A 15000-nucleotide genomic window follows, 5' to 3' on the forward strand; every position below is an offset into this window, starting at 1 on the left:
CCCATGGCCCACTGTTCTACTTTGACCTAGTCTCCCTTATCTCCTCTCACCAGACCTACGTGAAATCTTTCCTCCCTAGCTTTTGCCACAGTCCTGCTATCCCCACAATAATGTTACTCAACTTCAGGCTTGGTCGACATCTGGGCACACGTTTCCTCATGTGCCCAGATTAGCCAGTTCCCGGTTCGGGTTTCACTTAGTAAGTTTAGATAATAAAGGCAGGGGCGGCTTTGGGTACTTGACTCCTGGGAGAGACATGGGCTTGCTTCTGCTTCTTCCCGAGGTTCGAGTTTTTCTGAGAGCGAAGGGCTGCGGCAGTCTCTGGCCTCCGAGTTGGGGTATCAGCGGTGACCCCTTCACAGCTCTCCTAGCTGGGTCACGTAGGTCAAGCATTGGCACACGCATTTTGGCGTCAAGTGTTATGCTTGTTTCGGGGCCCTCCTGGAACCTTTGTTGTTGACGCCAAGCGTCTTAGTGGGATAGCTGCGGAATAAAAATGGGGTGAGCATTTGTACAAAGAGAGGAAATGGCCGACAACGGCTGCATCTAGTCTTATGATTGAAGAGTAGGGGAAAGGCTTACATTTATAATTTAAATATTATAACTTTAGGATAAACTACTACACACAGCATGCAGTATGAACAAGATTAAGAGGTTAATTTAAGGGCGGCAGACGTTACAAATAAACATCTTACAAGTAAAAAGACATACAACAAATATGTAATTATTTCAATGCAAACAATTTTAAGAGAGATATGGCTCTGGCTTATCACAATATACATATATATATATATATATATATATATATATATATATATATATATATATATATATATATATACAGTATTCTGTTTTGATTCAAATACAGCTTGTTCATTGTGTAGTTATTCTGTTTGCAAGGGGAACCAAATTCTATAAGGAAATGCTTCATAAGAGAAATCCTTAGGATACAAAGTTTTCATAACTATCTCAAGGGCTCATGACTGCAATTGATAACATGAATGCATTTATATTTACTAGACTCTTAAAGTTTTCACGGGATCAGGCCCTTAGGCATGAAAGTGGGAAATTCGCCAGTCTTATGTAGATTTTTCATAGGATTTTCTTCATTGTTTGTATGAAAAGTATTCTTATCGTCTTATTTTTCGAATAGTTATGAATATATGCAAGTATAATCTATTCCAAGAATAATTCTATCGCAGCTCGTGTTTAAGAGTATTTTTAATTTGCCAAGGTTCATTTATTTATTTATTTATTTTTTTTTTTTTGTATTCGATCGATATTCTTTTGGGCAACAGAAAATTATTTAGGTATTTGTGAATAGGCTTTTTTGTTATGGAAGGTTGAACAAAAACTGTAACACATTCCTCTTTACTCGTATGAAAAACCACAACACGTGAATAACTTAGCTAAAGTGTACTTTTGATTAGTGTGGACTTCACACATAATATTTAACTTTCCTTTACTGATGGCTGCAAGTGTTACCATTCAGGTATATCTGAAAAGTGAAAGAATTTCAATCCTGAAAGATTGGTGCAACAAATTTGCCCTATATATTTTTTTATTTTCTGTTTTTTTTTTTTTTTTTTTCCTTTTTTATACCTACGATTAGTTCTCCTATTTTCCTGTTGTAACAGAAGGAATAGCTGGGCATTTTAGAGAGTGATACTTCCCACATCCATAACACTTTTCTTCCCTATTGGCTCTACACAACTTCCTAGTGACCCTCTACCCGGCCATCTCACCCACCATAAATGGATAATTCTACTGCCATCCAAACTAAATCGGTTTTCGCCCCATTTGCTAAAAAAGGGCACGGAAAAAAAGCTTCAAGTTAAAGGACTTCACTTGAGTTACATATTACAATCCGACGAAGTTGGTATATTCTCTTAATATTAAGGGAATTAATTATTTGGGTAGCGAATGATAGGTATGGGAGAAAATCTACAAGTTTACCTAAATCTTAACATATAGTAAAGCTTATAAAGAACAAAAATTTTTGAACGAATGAAAGTATAGTCAAAAGAATATCTGCTATATATATATGGAATAGAGAAATAAGTATTTTCTGTTACATAAACTATTATTATCATTATTATTATTATTATTATTATCATTATTATTATTATTATTATTATTATTATTATTATTAATAGTAGTAGTAGTAGTAGTAGTAGTAGTAGTAGTAGTGGTAGTAGTAAGAAAATTCTAAAATTAAGTCATAAATGCCCATGTTTTCACTCATCATATACGTATCACTTACAGAACTTGGTCAAGAATTAAATTGAAAAACCGATTTTTGTGAATATCCATACCCTTAAAGGTGTCAAAGGTTGAAGGAATCTGGTTTCAGTTCCAGTTTTTTCAGAATAGATACTCGCCAGAACGTCAGCTGGGCAAGCCCAACCCCGCTACTATGGTGCCCAACCACAGCAATGTCCTTCGCAGTAAACAGCATAATTCAGGGTCCCACCGAGTATCTAAATGCTGCCTAAGCCAACACGTTACCGCTCTGCTAGCCAGATGATTATGTTGAAATCTTGGTGAACAAATTTATCACTATTTCTATAGAAACCTTTACCTCTTTATCTTTTACATTTACTCAAATTTGTCGAATGTGGTGGGGGATACGCTTGCCCCCAGAAGCAAACTATAATTCCAAAATATAAAAATACCTAAATTCACCAGGCTTAATGTTGGAATTATCCATCGGGTACAAAAACATACTTAAATTGCAGTATTAATCATAATTCTTAGGTGATATTGAAAACAAAAAATTTTTGGTCATTCCATTATTACTTCCAGCGTTTTATGATTCGGCTACTTGAAATCATTGTCTATAAAAATAATCTGGTTTTGAAAATGCATAAATTTTTCTTCACTACAAATAATAATCATTTTCCATTTAAACAAACAAGTATTTGTGGACCCAATCATCTGAAATTTGCTACAATTTTTAATATGGTTGAAAATTATTGAGAGTCACACTGACTTATGTTGTGTGAAGTAAGATACTGAAAGGACTTAGTTTTTGATACCATCTGGGTACAAAGACATAAAATAGGGTTCTGCTACGCCCAGACAAAGACCATGGCTAGACTTCGTGGAGTAGGCGTCATGAAAAGAGGAGTATAAACATAACCTATCTGGGTGTTAAATTGATATTGTGATGTTCAATATCCCAAAATTTTTGGGAATAGAGAAATCAAATGGAAAAACTATACATATCATATTATTAGGAAATACCCTATCCATCCCCTAGGCTTGAGAGGTTCAAATATATTTAAATGTGTACATAAACAGTTGCAATCACAAACACAGAAACACATACACTTATAAATGTGCATATATACATATACATACATACATATATATATATATATGTATATATATATATATATATATATATATATATATATATATATATATACATATATATATATGTGTGTGTCTATATATATATATATATATATATATATATATATATATATATATATGTGTGTGTGTGTGTGTGTCTATATATATATATATATATATATATATATATATATATATATATGTGTATATATATATATATATATATATATATATATATATATATGTATATTATATAAATATATATACAAATGTTCAAATAAGCCATACATTTTTTAGACATTAATGTCTGGATTCTCTTAACAACCTCAGAATCAGAGCCCCAGACGAAATCATGCAAGGGCAACAGCTTCTGAAAGGCCGGGAGTCGAACCCTGGTCCAGGAAACCTGTGTGAACAGTGACTTACCACATATCCAAGTGGTAAGTCATTGTTCATACAGGTTTCTTGGACCAGGGTTCTACTCCCGGCCAGTCACAAGCTGTTGTCTTGGTGTGATTTCGCCTGGAGCTCTGATCCCGAGGTCGTTAAGAGAATCCAGACATTAATGTATCAAAAATATATGGCTTATTTGAATATGAAAAACACGTCTAAATGTGCAAAATTTATCATATATATATATATATATATGTATATATATATATATATATATATATATATATATATGTATATATATATATGTATATATATATGTATGTATATATATATATATATATATATATATATATATATATATATATATATATATATATATTACGTAAATTCCTGAAAGAATGTGTGGGATTCACAAATTAATCTCTTTCAAACAAGAGATGACGTTCCTAAAGAACTGACGTCAATCCTGCTGCAAAACTGAAATCATAATCATATGCATTTTTAGTAACTATACTAGACAATTACCTTACCCATTATCTTAAACTGCTTACGCCATAAACAGTACCCCCTTTATCCTCTTGCACTTGCGTTCGAATTCTGCCTTGGAAGATAAAACGTCGTTAATTTACATCTTAAATATTGGACTAAGGTTTTATAGTAGCTACAGTATTGCAAAAAAATATGACTTAATTTTTATATACAATATAATATATCCTTGAACATCATAAATAGGAAGAAACGCTGAATACAGAAATACTCCAATAAAAATCTTATGAACAACAAGTAACAAAAAAAAAAAAAAAACAAAAAAAAAAAAAAAAAAAGACTTTTCTAGAGTGATATTACCAGACCAAGTCACTTAGGTATCGTTATTTTCATTTATCCCTTTTCTTGAAACTTATATAGGAACAACAAAGGAAGGGTCGTTTTCAAACTTAGAAAACGATAGATTTCGACATATCTAGTCAGCTCTATTTACCAGTCAAAGTATCTCTTAGTAATAAAGTTGTTAGTTATAAGCTTTAATATTTATTTTTTAACTCATTTGAAAATCATAATTATTAATAAATATATTGAGTATAAATTATTAGATGTTAATATCTTTTCTCCCATTTACCAATATACCTTTTGTAAAGTTTATTTTAAATGGACAGGTATCAAACAAATATCACTCGTTCTTTACTGCTCGAAAAAAAGTATACATAGAGGATTATCATTTATTCTTAATGGCTTATTTGTAAGCGACCTTCGGTTGGACCTGGTCAACTTTTAAATAAAAAAGTCCAACTGTCCATGGCCATTTTAAGTTTAAAAAGAGCTGGAGGAATGCCTCTGAATTTAAGATATTTGTGATTATGTTACAGGCATTTAGATAATTTTATGATTTATTTTCAAATCCAGTCAGCAGTGATTGAGAAGTAAATTTGTATGACTGAATACCAAGTTTAAATTCCGTACATATTTCTTTTTCATTATTTAGTGTATTTCTCTTATCTTCATAAATGACGTCTATCAATTTGAAAAATTAAATAATTACTCTTTGCATTTGAAGGTTAAGAGGATTGCTGAAATAAATTAAGCGAAACCATAACACGATTGAAGGATTTCCATGTTAGTAGCGTACCTTCTTCTCAGGTCTCATACATGTCGAATAGGACTTTACGGAAGTTGTCTGTGAGGTAAAAATCAAATGTGTCTTACATTTGTTTACACTTGCAAATCATTGTCCATCCTATATAGTGACGGTACGGTTATTTTATTTGTTAAGATTATTACTTTTTTTAAACGGTTATCAAATGTTTCGACAGAGAAAATTATCAAGAATTTTAAGTAGAAACTCCATTTTATAGTCAATATATGTTTTATTCAGGACTTGAAGTTTAAACAAAATGTAATAACTACTAATTCTTTTAACCGTTAAAGCCTCAATAAATGTTTAATGTCCATACTATGACTATGGTCGCCGTAGGTGACCCCTGAAAACCATTTTGTATAAAAAGAAATTGAATATAAGGATGACAAACATAAAATCCTGAGTATGAGTGCAATTACCACAGCTTAGACCCAATACTCTGTATTCACAGTAAAATTTTAGGATAGTTCATGTCATTAAAATGAATCCTATAGATGAAACTGAATAGTTAGAATTTCAAAAAGAATTTAACTGGAGTGTCGGTGCAACAGGTTTGTATGTATTCTTGAAATTTATATTTTGTCAAGCAAGTTCTCTTGCTGGAGGGTACACTCGGGCACACTTTTTTATCATATTTCTATTCCTCTTTTTTTTTTTTTTTTTTTTTTTTGACGTTTTTTGTAGTTTATATATGAAAGCTCTATTTTTATTTTGTTACTACTAGTAATATATTTTATTTTATTTGTTAATTACTTCTCTTGTAATTTATTTCCTCGTTTTCTTTCCTCACTTGAGTATATACTATCCTTCTTTTCCAACTAGCGCTGTAGTTTAGCTAATAATAATAATAATGATAATGATAATAATAATAATAATAATAATAATAATATTAATAATAATAATAATAATAATAAAATTAATAATAATAATAATAATAATAATAATATTAATAATAATGATTAAGCGCTTGGTCAGTTTTATGCGATGACATGAATGACTTATTACGGAAAATTATAGAATGAATGATAATAATCATGGTTTTCCATTACTCACACAAGTTTCTGAATTGTAAAATCCTGGAATAAATGTCAGATATTGACGTTAATGAGTGATATTACGGTCACCAACCCGTAAAAGATAATAACATAGCAGAGTAAAATCTACGGTCGCCTGTATTTTACTGAAATACGTCTGGGAACAGAATATTTTTAAGGAGAATTTCCGTCGAAAGTTACAGTTTTTTTTAACAGTAATTTGGATGAAACTCCTAAAGGAGAGCTAGCTAAAAGAGTGCTTGGTGCAAATTATGATAGATGAAATCCAACCGTAAATAAAATCAAAGTATATATGATTGCAAGTCAAAGATAGTAGCTCCTCAGCATTGAGATTTTTACATTGCCAATTTCTATCTAACTATAAACAACTCATTTGAAATTCTATGTGTGATTCTTGATTAAATGGCGTATTGAATATATCTTTCAAGATTTTTAGTGACCAATCTTTCGTAAGGTAATGTATTAATTCTGTCATTCCGCCATGTTTTGACTATTGTTCTCATTACTGGCCTTCATCTACTGACTAATCTTAATTTTTAAGATTAATAATCTAATATCTATTATTTTTAAAGTTTTCATAGTTAATATACGAAAAATCTAATTTAATGTTGTTACTGCTCTTATAATATTTTATTTTGATTGTTTATAACCTCTCTTGTAGTTTATTTATTTCCTTGTTTCCTTTCCTCACTGGGCTGTTATACCCTGTTGGCACTGTCGTTCAGCCAGTTCCCTCTGTATGTTGCATAATTATAATTAGTCCTTTGTAGTACTAGGTATACAGTTAGTTCTAACATTCTTATCTTCTCTATCATAACCCTCACCGCTATTATAGCAGTGACCAGATTGTGGAAGGATTTTCCTAATCTGGCGGTCGAATCGGTGGGACTTCAGAAGTTCAAATTTGTTGCAAATGCCTGTATGGCGGACCAGTTGACATACGTCTGTTTTAATAGTTTATATATGCTTATCTGTTATATCGTTGCTATTATTCTTAATATATTTCATTATTTTTGGTTTTCACTCTTTTCCCTCACTTATAGTTTATTCGGTATTTGGCCTGACATTTATTTATCCAAGGGTTGTAGCTTAGCTAGCAATGACATTGTTACTGAAAATATTTTTCCTCACCTCTAGAATTATATACATACATATACTTATACACACATACAAAAACGCACGCACACACACATATATATTTATATATACACATGCATACATACATACATTACATATGTATTCTTTTTATCAGCAAGTATCAATGCACGAGTTTTTCAAAAATAGAAAATATTATCATGATATAGAACACCAAATATTTTTTTTTCTAGCTTTATTTTCTTTCCGGAAGACAAGAAAAATAAACATTGTAGGCAGGATAAAAAGTCAGAGGAAACTAGATTGTTCCCTTTGTAACAGTACAAGGTTCGATGATTTTTTACAAACATACCAAATACTCTTTTCCAGTGGTTTGATTCAGGGAAAAAGTTATAAATATTGGCATATATATATATATATATATATATATATATATATATATATATATATATATATATATATATATATATATATGTATGTATGTGTGTGTGTGCGCGCGCGCGCATGTGTGTGTGTGTGTGCGCGCGCGCGCGCATGTGTGTGTGTGTGTGTGAGTGTGTGTTTTTGTGTGTGATATTGATTCACAAGATAATACAATTTGGGCAAAATGGATATTAGACGTATGATAGTCAATGGAAATGCAATTAAAGTTAAATGATAAATATAGATATTAGTAAGTTATTTGGTATTATGATATTACAATATATATATATATATATATATATATATATATATATATATATATATATATATATGTTATTATTTGCATGTGCACGTTATCGAAACCTCTTCTTTAGTGCATGATTATTTATATATCAATAGAAATAGATTAAAGCATTTTAAGAGTTGTTGTGCCCTGTTAGTAACGTCCTTTAGTTGCGGAAACCTCCCCACCTTGTGAGGTGAGGATGGGGGATTTGTGGGGAACCTATAGGTCTACCTACTGAATCATTAGGGGCTATTGCCTGGTCCTCCCTTTTCCTAGCTTTGATGGAGAGGGGTTTTGGGTGATCATACTAATACGTTCAGTCTCTAGGGCTTGCTAGGGCAATATCACTGTCCCTTGCCTTTGCCATGGTTGAGCGGCCTTTAAACCTTTAAAATGAATATTGCCTATGTAGGAAAAAGAAATAAAACAACCTTTTCTGGGTCTGAAGTGATAACGGATCTATGGCAACTGCTAGAAAATGATGGATAAAGACTGACGGAATAGAAAAATCCAAGAGAGGGAACTAATGCCTATGATTGATATTTAAAAAGAAAAGAAGATAGAAATATCGAGAATTTCAATGTCTTATACAGTAAAATTGTTACATTTGAGTAGTCTGTCGCTACTTACCCTACCAACTATCTAAGAGCCAAAGGTAAGTCATATGAGGATTCATTTCCGCCATTGGTGCGTGTTAAAGTTCACCGATTGGACACTTGATATTTATGGGTTAGAACAACGCTTCAGTAAGCCGTTGGAGACTTATCAGATATTCAATAGTTTGCTGTGAGATTTACATACCTGAGGCACTTTGGGTAACACCTCGGCTTATGATACTTCGCACGACCTGGCATTAATTATTGTAGGTAAATCCTCAGATTTTGTTGTTTTGTCACCTATTTGTAGCTCTTGGCATGTTACAATGGCATGTATTCTTACTGACTTCCTGTATTATATGGTCTAAATTACTAGAATTAATTACCTATAGAGTATAACGGTCTACTTGTATGGACGTAGTTCCATAATTTGAGGTGGATGAACGTTCACCCCATCTCGAAGCAAATACACACAGAAACACACACACACATATATATATACATATATATATATATATATATATATATATATATATATATATATATATATACATATATATACTGTATATATTCACAAACATACATACACACACACACACACACACATATATATATATATATATATATATATATATATATATACATATATATATATATATATATATATATATATATATATATATATATATATATATATAAACATATACTTTCACAAACATACATATATACACACACACATATATATACATATATATATATATATATATATATATATATATATATATATATATATATACATATATATATATATATATATATATATATATATATATATATATTCCTATTGTTGTTATAAGCTAAGCTCTAACATTAGTTGGAAAAGCAAGACATTATAAGCCCAAGGGCTCAACAGGGAGAAATGGCTCAATGAGGAAAGGAATAAAGGAAATAAATGAGCTACAAAATAAGTAATAAACAATCATCAAAATAAGATATTTCAAGAATAGTAACAACATTAGGATAGATCTTCCATATAATGTATAAACTACGGTACTACCCAAGACTACAGAACAAAGGTTTGGTTTTGGACTGTCCTTCTTTTAGAATAGCTGTTTACCATAGCTAAAGAGTCTCTTCTACCTTTACAAATAGGAAAGTTGCCACTGAACAATTACAATACAGGTGTTAACCCTTGAACTAAGAAGAATTGTTTGGTAATCTTGTGTGTTTTCAGGCGTATGAGGGCAGAGGAGAATGCATATTGAAAAATATACCTATTAGTATGTATATATATATATATATATATATATATATATATATATATATATATATATATATATATATATATATATATATATATATATATAAAATGTCGGTTACCGATTAAAAGCCTCACCATTTCGCAGGCTTTAAGGAATGAGCAAGAATAAATGGGCTCCAAAATTTCAATTTGGTGTACATCATAGTGATGAGATAAATTAACAGCCACTAAACGCTAGTGAAAACGAATAAAGGGATATTGTAGACCTCTGTACCTCAATATACACACGATTGTCATTGCAATTGGCTATTATTATAGTATTTGCTATAACTGAAACCTAAACTAAATTTTACGAAATATATATAGAAATTAAATTTAATCTTGCCCATCATATGTTGCATTATTCCTGTCATAAAAGGGGTTATCATATATGGGATTTTGATGGTTGATGGCAGTTAGAAAAGATCACCAATAAATCGTAATTAGAAACATTAACATTCAAAAATATATGTGGCAGTTTCAAAATGTATAATATCTACTTTCATTGTTTGCGTGCTATAAACAGAGTTTGGATTTGTTCTTGAATTAAACAGTGTCATCAGTGAAATTATACTGCCATCGATACAGTTATCATCATTGTCTCTGAAGTAAGGAACTAATTTGAACAAAGAAATGTATTGCAATGCGTGAATTTTATTTTGTTTTACAAAATTGAAATCTAACGTACACAAACACACAATATATATATATATATATATATATATATATATATATATATATATATATATATATATGTATATATATGTATATATATATACATATACATATATATATATATATATATATATATATATACATATATATATATATATATATATATATATATATATGTGTGTGTGTGTGTGTGTGTGCGTGTGTTTGTATCTTTATGTTTGTACGTATATATGTATATATGTGATATTGGACGAAATTCACGTAGACTATATCTACTCCCTTAGGTGCCAAATGGCATAAGTTACGTCAGGTGACTAGGAGCTTTCTCTTTTTCTTTTATTATTTAATTGTATGAAAATCTCAATGAAAAGAAATTGTAGAAAGCTATAGATAATAAGTGTTGTAACGTCCAAATTTTTATAGAATTTTTGCATAGATGAGTTACGTAAATTGTCCAAAATATGGTTCTTGTCTTGAGGTCCATATCATTTAGGAGTCGGTGGGTTATAAATGAAGACAAAGACACAGACGTACAAAAAAAACCTAAATTTGTAGTAAACTATTTTATAAAGAACATATAGAAGTGAATAATCAATCTAATCATAAAATATTGTGAACACTAGCTGATTTAATTAAAATCGGAAGAATAAACTTTGTTAAATTAGCTCCCATTCTTGTTTATATGAATATGTAAGCAGTTTTCGAGACTTTATAGGAATAATGGGAATTTATATTAGTGATTATTTTATTTCACTTCAGATATTCCGCGCTTCTTAAAGGAAACAGGCAAATCACCGCAGAAGAGACACCAATGAGGATATCGAGGTATGAAGAAACTTTGCCGTTATAGTTTAGGCAAGTGGTGGTCTTTGCGTAAACAACAGTTTCCGTAGTTTCACCCTAAAAGTAAAGGATAACTTCTCAGAATTAAGGTAACTAATTATAATCTGTTTAATAGCTCAAATGTTCTTGCACCACAGCTGCGTGAGAATTCATAATCGAAACCTCATCTTTGTGTCGTCATATCAACAGTGGATATTACGTTGGTCTCTCTCCCTAAAGACATCAGCATATGATGAAGCTCGAAAAGAGGCCTCAGATACCTAAGATCAGGGACCAATTGGGAGTCTCATTTGCACTATTGAAAAAAAAAAAAACTATTCATGGTCTCAGTATTCTGGTAAAGAGAGAGACAATCCTCTTATAATGAGAGGTGAATGGTCATGTATATCACGTGTTGTACAAGAGTTTGATTACGATAGAGTGGTTATATTCCAAACAACGTGTTTTTTTATAGTAATGAAGAATTATGTTTTCAAAAAAGTGAAAACTTTCTTCAAATTGATATCTGCTTATTTTTCAGAAATGTTGTTTTATTTATATTAATATTTTTTGGGTGATAATAACATACCAAAAAATTATTTCTATGGAATAAGCTGAATCTTAGCTATGGCCCAAAGAAACAATAAAAAAAGATTGAGCAGTAAATGCTTTATTTGTGCGTTAGTTTTTAACCGGGACTTAACACATTTGATATTGAAACACTATGTGAGTAACGGACGTCATGAATGATTGTTTTTTTTTTTCCAGGATCATTAAACACTAATGATTCAACGCTTTTACTTAGTGGATATATATATATATATATATATATATATATATATATATATATATATATATATATATATATATATATATATATATATATATATAATATTATATATATGTATATATATATAAATATATATAAATATATATATGTACATATATGTATATATACGTGTATATATATATATATATATATATATATATATATATATATATATATATATATATATGTATATATATAAATATATATAAATATATATATGTATATATACGTATATAAACATATATATACATACATATATATATACCGTATTTCCCGTGTGATAAGACGCTAAAAGTGGTAAGACGCACCCTTAAATTAGCAAGGCAGTTTTAGAAAAAAAAAATATTTTAAAAACTTCCTAGCAGATATCCATGGTCAGCGACTTTAGCATGGTTATTGTCTGCCACAGTAACTTTTCTTATTTTGGGTGTATCATGAAATGTTCAAGTTAATATTTATTAGCTATTTGCCGAGTATCCCAATTCTATTACATATTCTTATATGAAACAACTAAACCAGTCGTAGTTTCCACCAAAACTACACGTTTACTCATAGTCCTTGGTGTTTCAAGTGTTGTTTACATGAAAGCAGCGTTGCCAAAGGTTCTTTATAAAATTTTGGTAAAGATGTAAAATTCTAGTAATAGTTCCAAAATTCCTCACATACCCTACAAATTTTCACACAAAATGTAGTTATTGATTATAGAAATCTATAAATTCTTTTAGGGGAAATACTTCCGCTACTGTTTATGTGATTCTGGGTCTAGTTACTTTTCTGTTAACTTGGTAATACTACACTCAACAAACAAGTTTTTTCCAAGGACGTATCCAGCAACTGTCTGCTTGTATTATTTCGGAAATCAAGCAACAAAGTCATTATCAATATATTGCTTTATTACAAAATATCAACAAAATATGAGAAAACGAATTTTGAGCGAAGCGAAAAATCTATTTTTGGGTGAGATAGCCATGACGACTATGTCATAGTGTCGTCTGCTACAAGACCACTAGTTGGCATGTTTATATATGGAAGGGGGTTAGCAAATCATCAGCTGATTACTGAAATAAACATATAATTTGCTACTGTACTTCGTTAAATGGAGTGCAATATAAAAATGAATGAATTTATATTATATATAAATGATAATTGCAGTTTTATATTCTCTCTCTCTCTCTCTCTCTCTCTCTCTCTCTCTCTCTCTCTCTCTCTCTCTCTCTCTCTCTCTCTCTCTCGTGAGTTTGAGTGCTTGTATGTCAATAGTTGGGGTTTGAGGTATGTCAAGCTCCCCTATAGAACTTTTTCTTAGTGCTAGGACGCAGGGTGGTTTTGGGGGTAATTTCTTCGTGAAAAAAGGTGCGTCTTATGACACGGGAAATACGGTATATATATATATATATATATATATATATATATATATATATATATATATATATATATATATATATATATATATATATATATATATATATATATATATATATATATATATATATATATATATATATATATATATATATATATATAGTGAAGTTCTGCTTTTCAGCTACACTAACAGTTTGAAAATGAAAAAAAAAATACACAATTTAACAAAATTATGCCTGATTTTCTAATTAGATAAAATCATAGGCAAATTTTACATCATAAAAAACATTCCATCCAAATAGTACCCATATAAATTCCATTGAGATGCCAAAAGCCAATGTTTGTTTTTGTTTTCAACCTTCCATATATCTTGTGAAAATAAGCAATATTTTCCCGCAAGTCATGGAAAGCACCTTGATAAGATTTCCCTATCAAATTAAATTTTCTTTGACGTAGTTTCCTGATTTTCACAAAAAGACCCGTGAAAAAAAGTTAGATTGAATTTAAAAATACAAAATACTTTTAAATTTGATAACTAATTTACCCATATATTTTCAAATGAAAAAAATATTGCGTGGGACTAGGGAGACTTAACAATGACCTTTTATTTATGACGGGAAATTTTGAAAAAAATAACCATTTTTCAATGCATTAAAATGTATAGTTATTAGGATTTTTAATTTGTAAAATAAAGTAAGCTGGAAAATATAGGTTTTAAATATCATAGGAGTTTAAATCTTCGGTTTTTGAAAAATTATTCACAATGAATTCCCAAATTGTTCAACAAATGCACCAAATATGTTTCTCTCATAGAAAAATTATGTATATATATATATATATATATATATATATATATATATATATATATATATATATATTATATATATATATATATATATATATATATATATATATATACTGTATATATGTATATGTGTATATTTCTTCGTCTGCATCTTTTCCCACTTTCATGTGGGGTCCATGTTTCTGCTCTCTCCATCTATCTCTGTTCCACACTTCATCGCCGATTAATCCCTTTAATCGAAGGTCATCCTTGATACAGTCCATCCACCTTCGCTTTGGTCTCCCTCTCCTTCTCGTTCTTATTTGTAGAGCTTTTGTCAATGTCAAACTGGAATCGGAGGATGAATCATAGCAGTAAAATAAACTTTAG

Source organism: Palaemon carinicauda, chromosome 4, assembly GCF_036898095.1.
Source record: "Palaemon carinicauda isolate YSFRI2023 chromosome 4, ASM3689809v2, whole genome shotgun sequence".
Taxonomy (NCBI): Eukaryota; Metazoa; Arthropoda; class Malacostraca; order Decapoda; family Palaemonidae; genus Palaemon; species Palaemon carinicauda.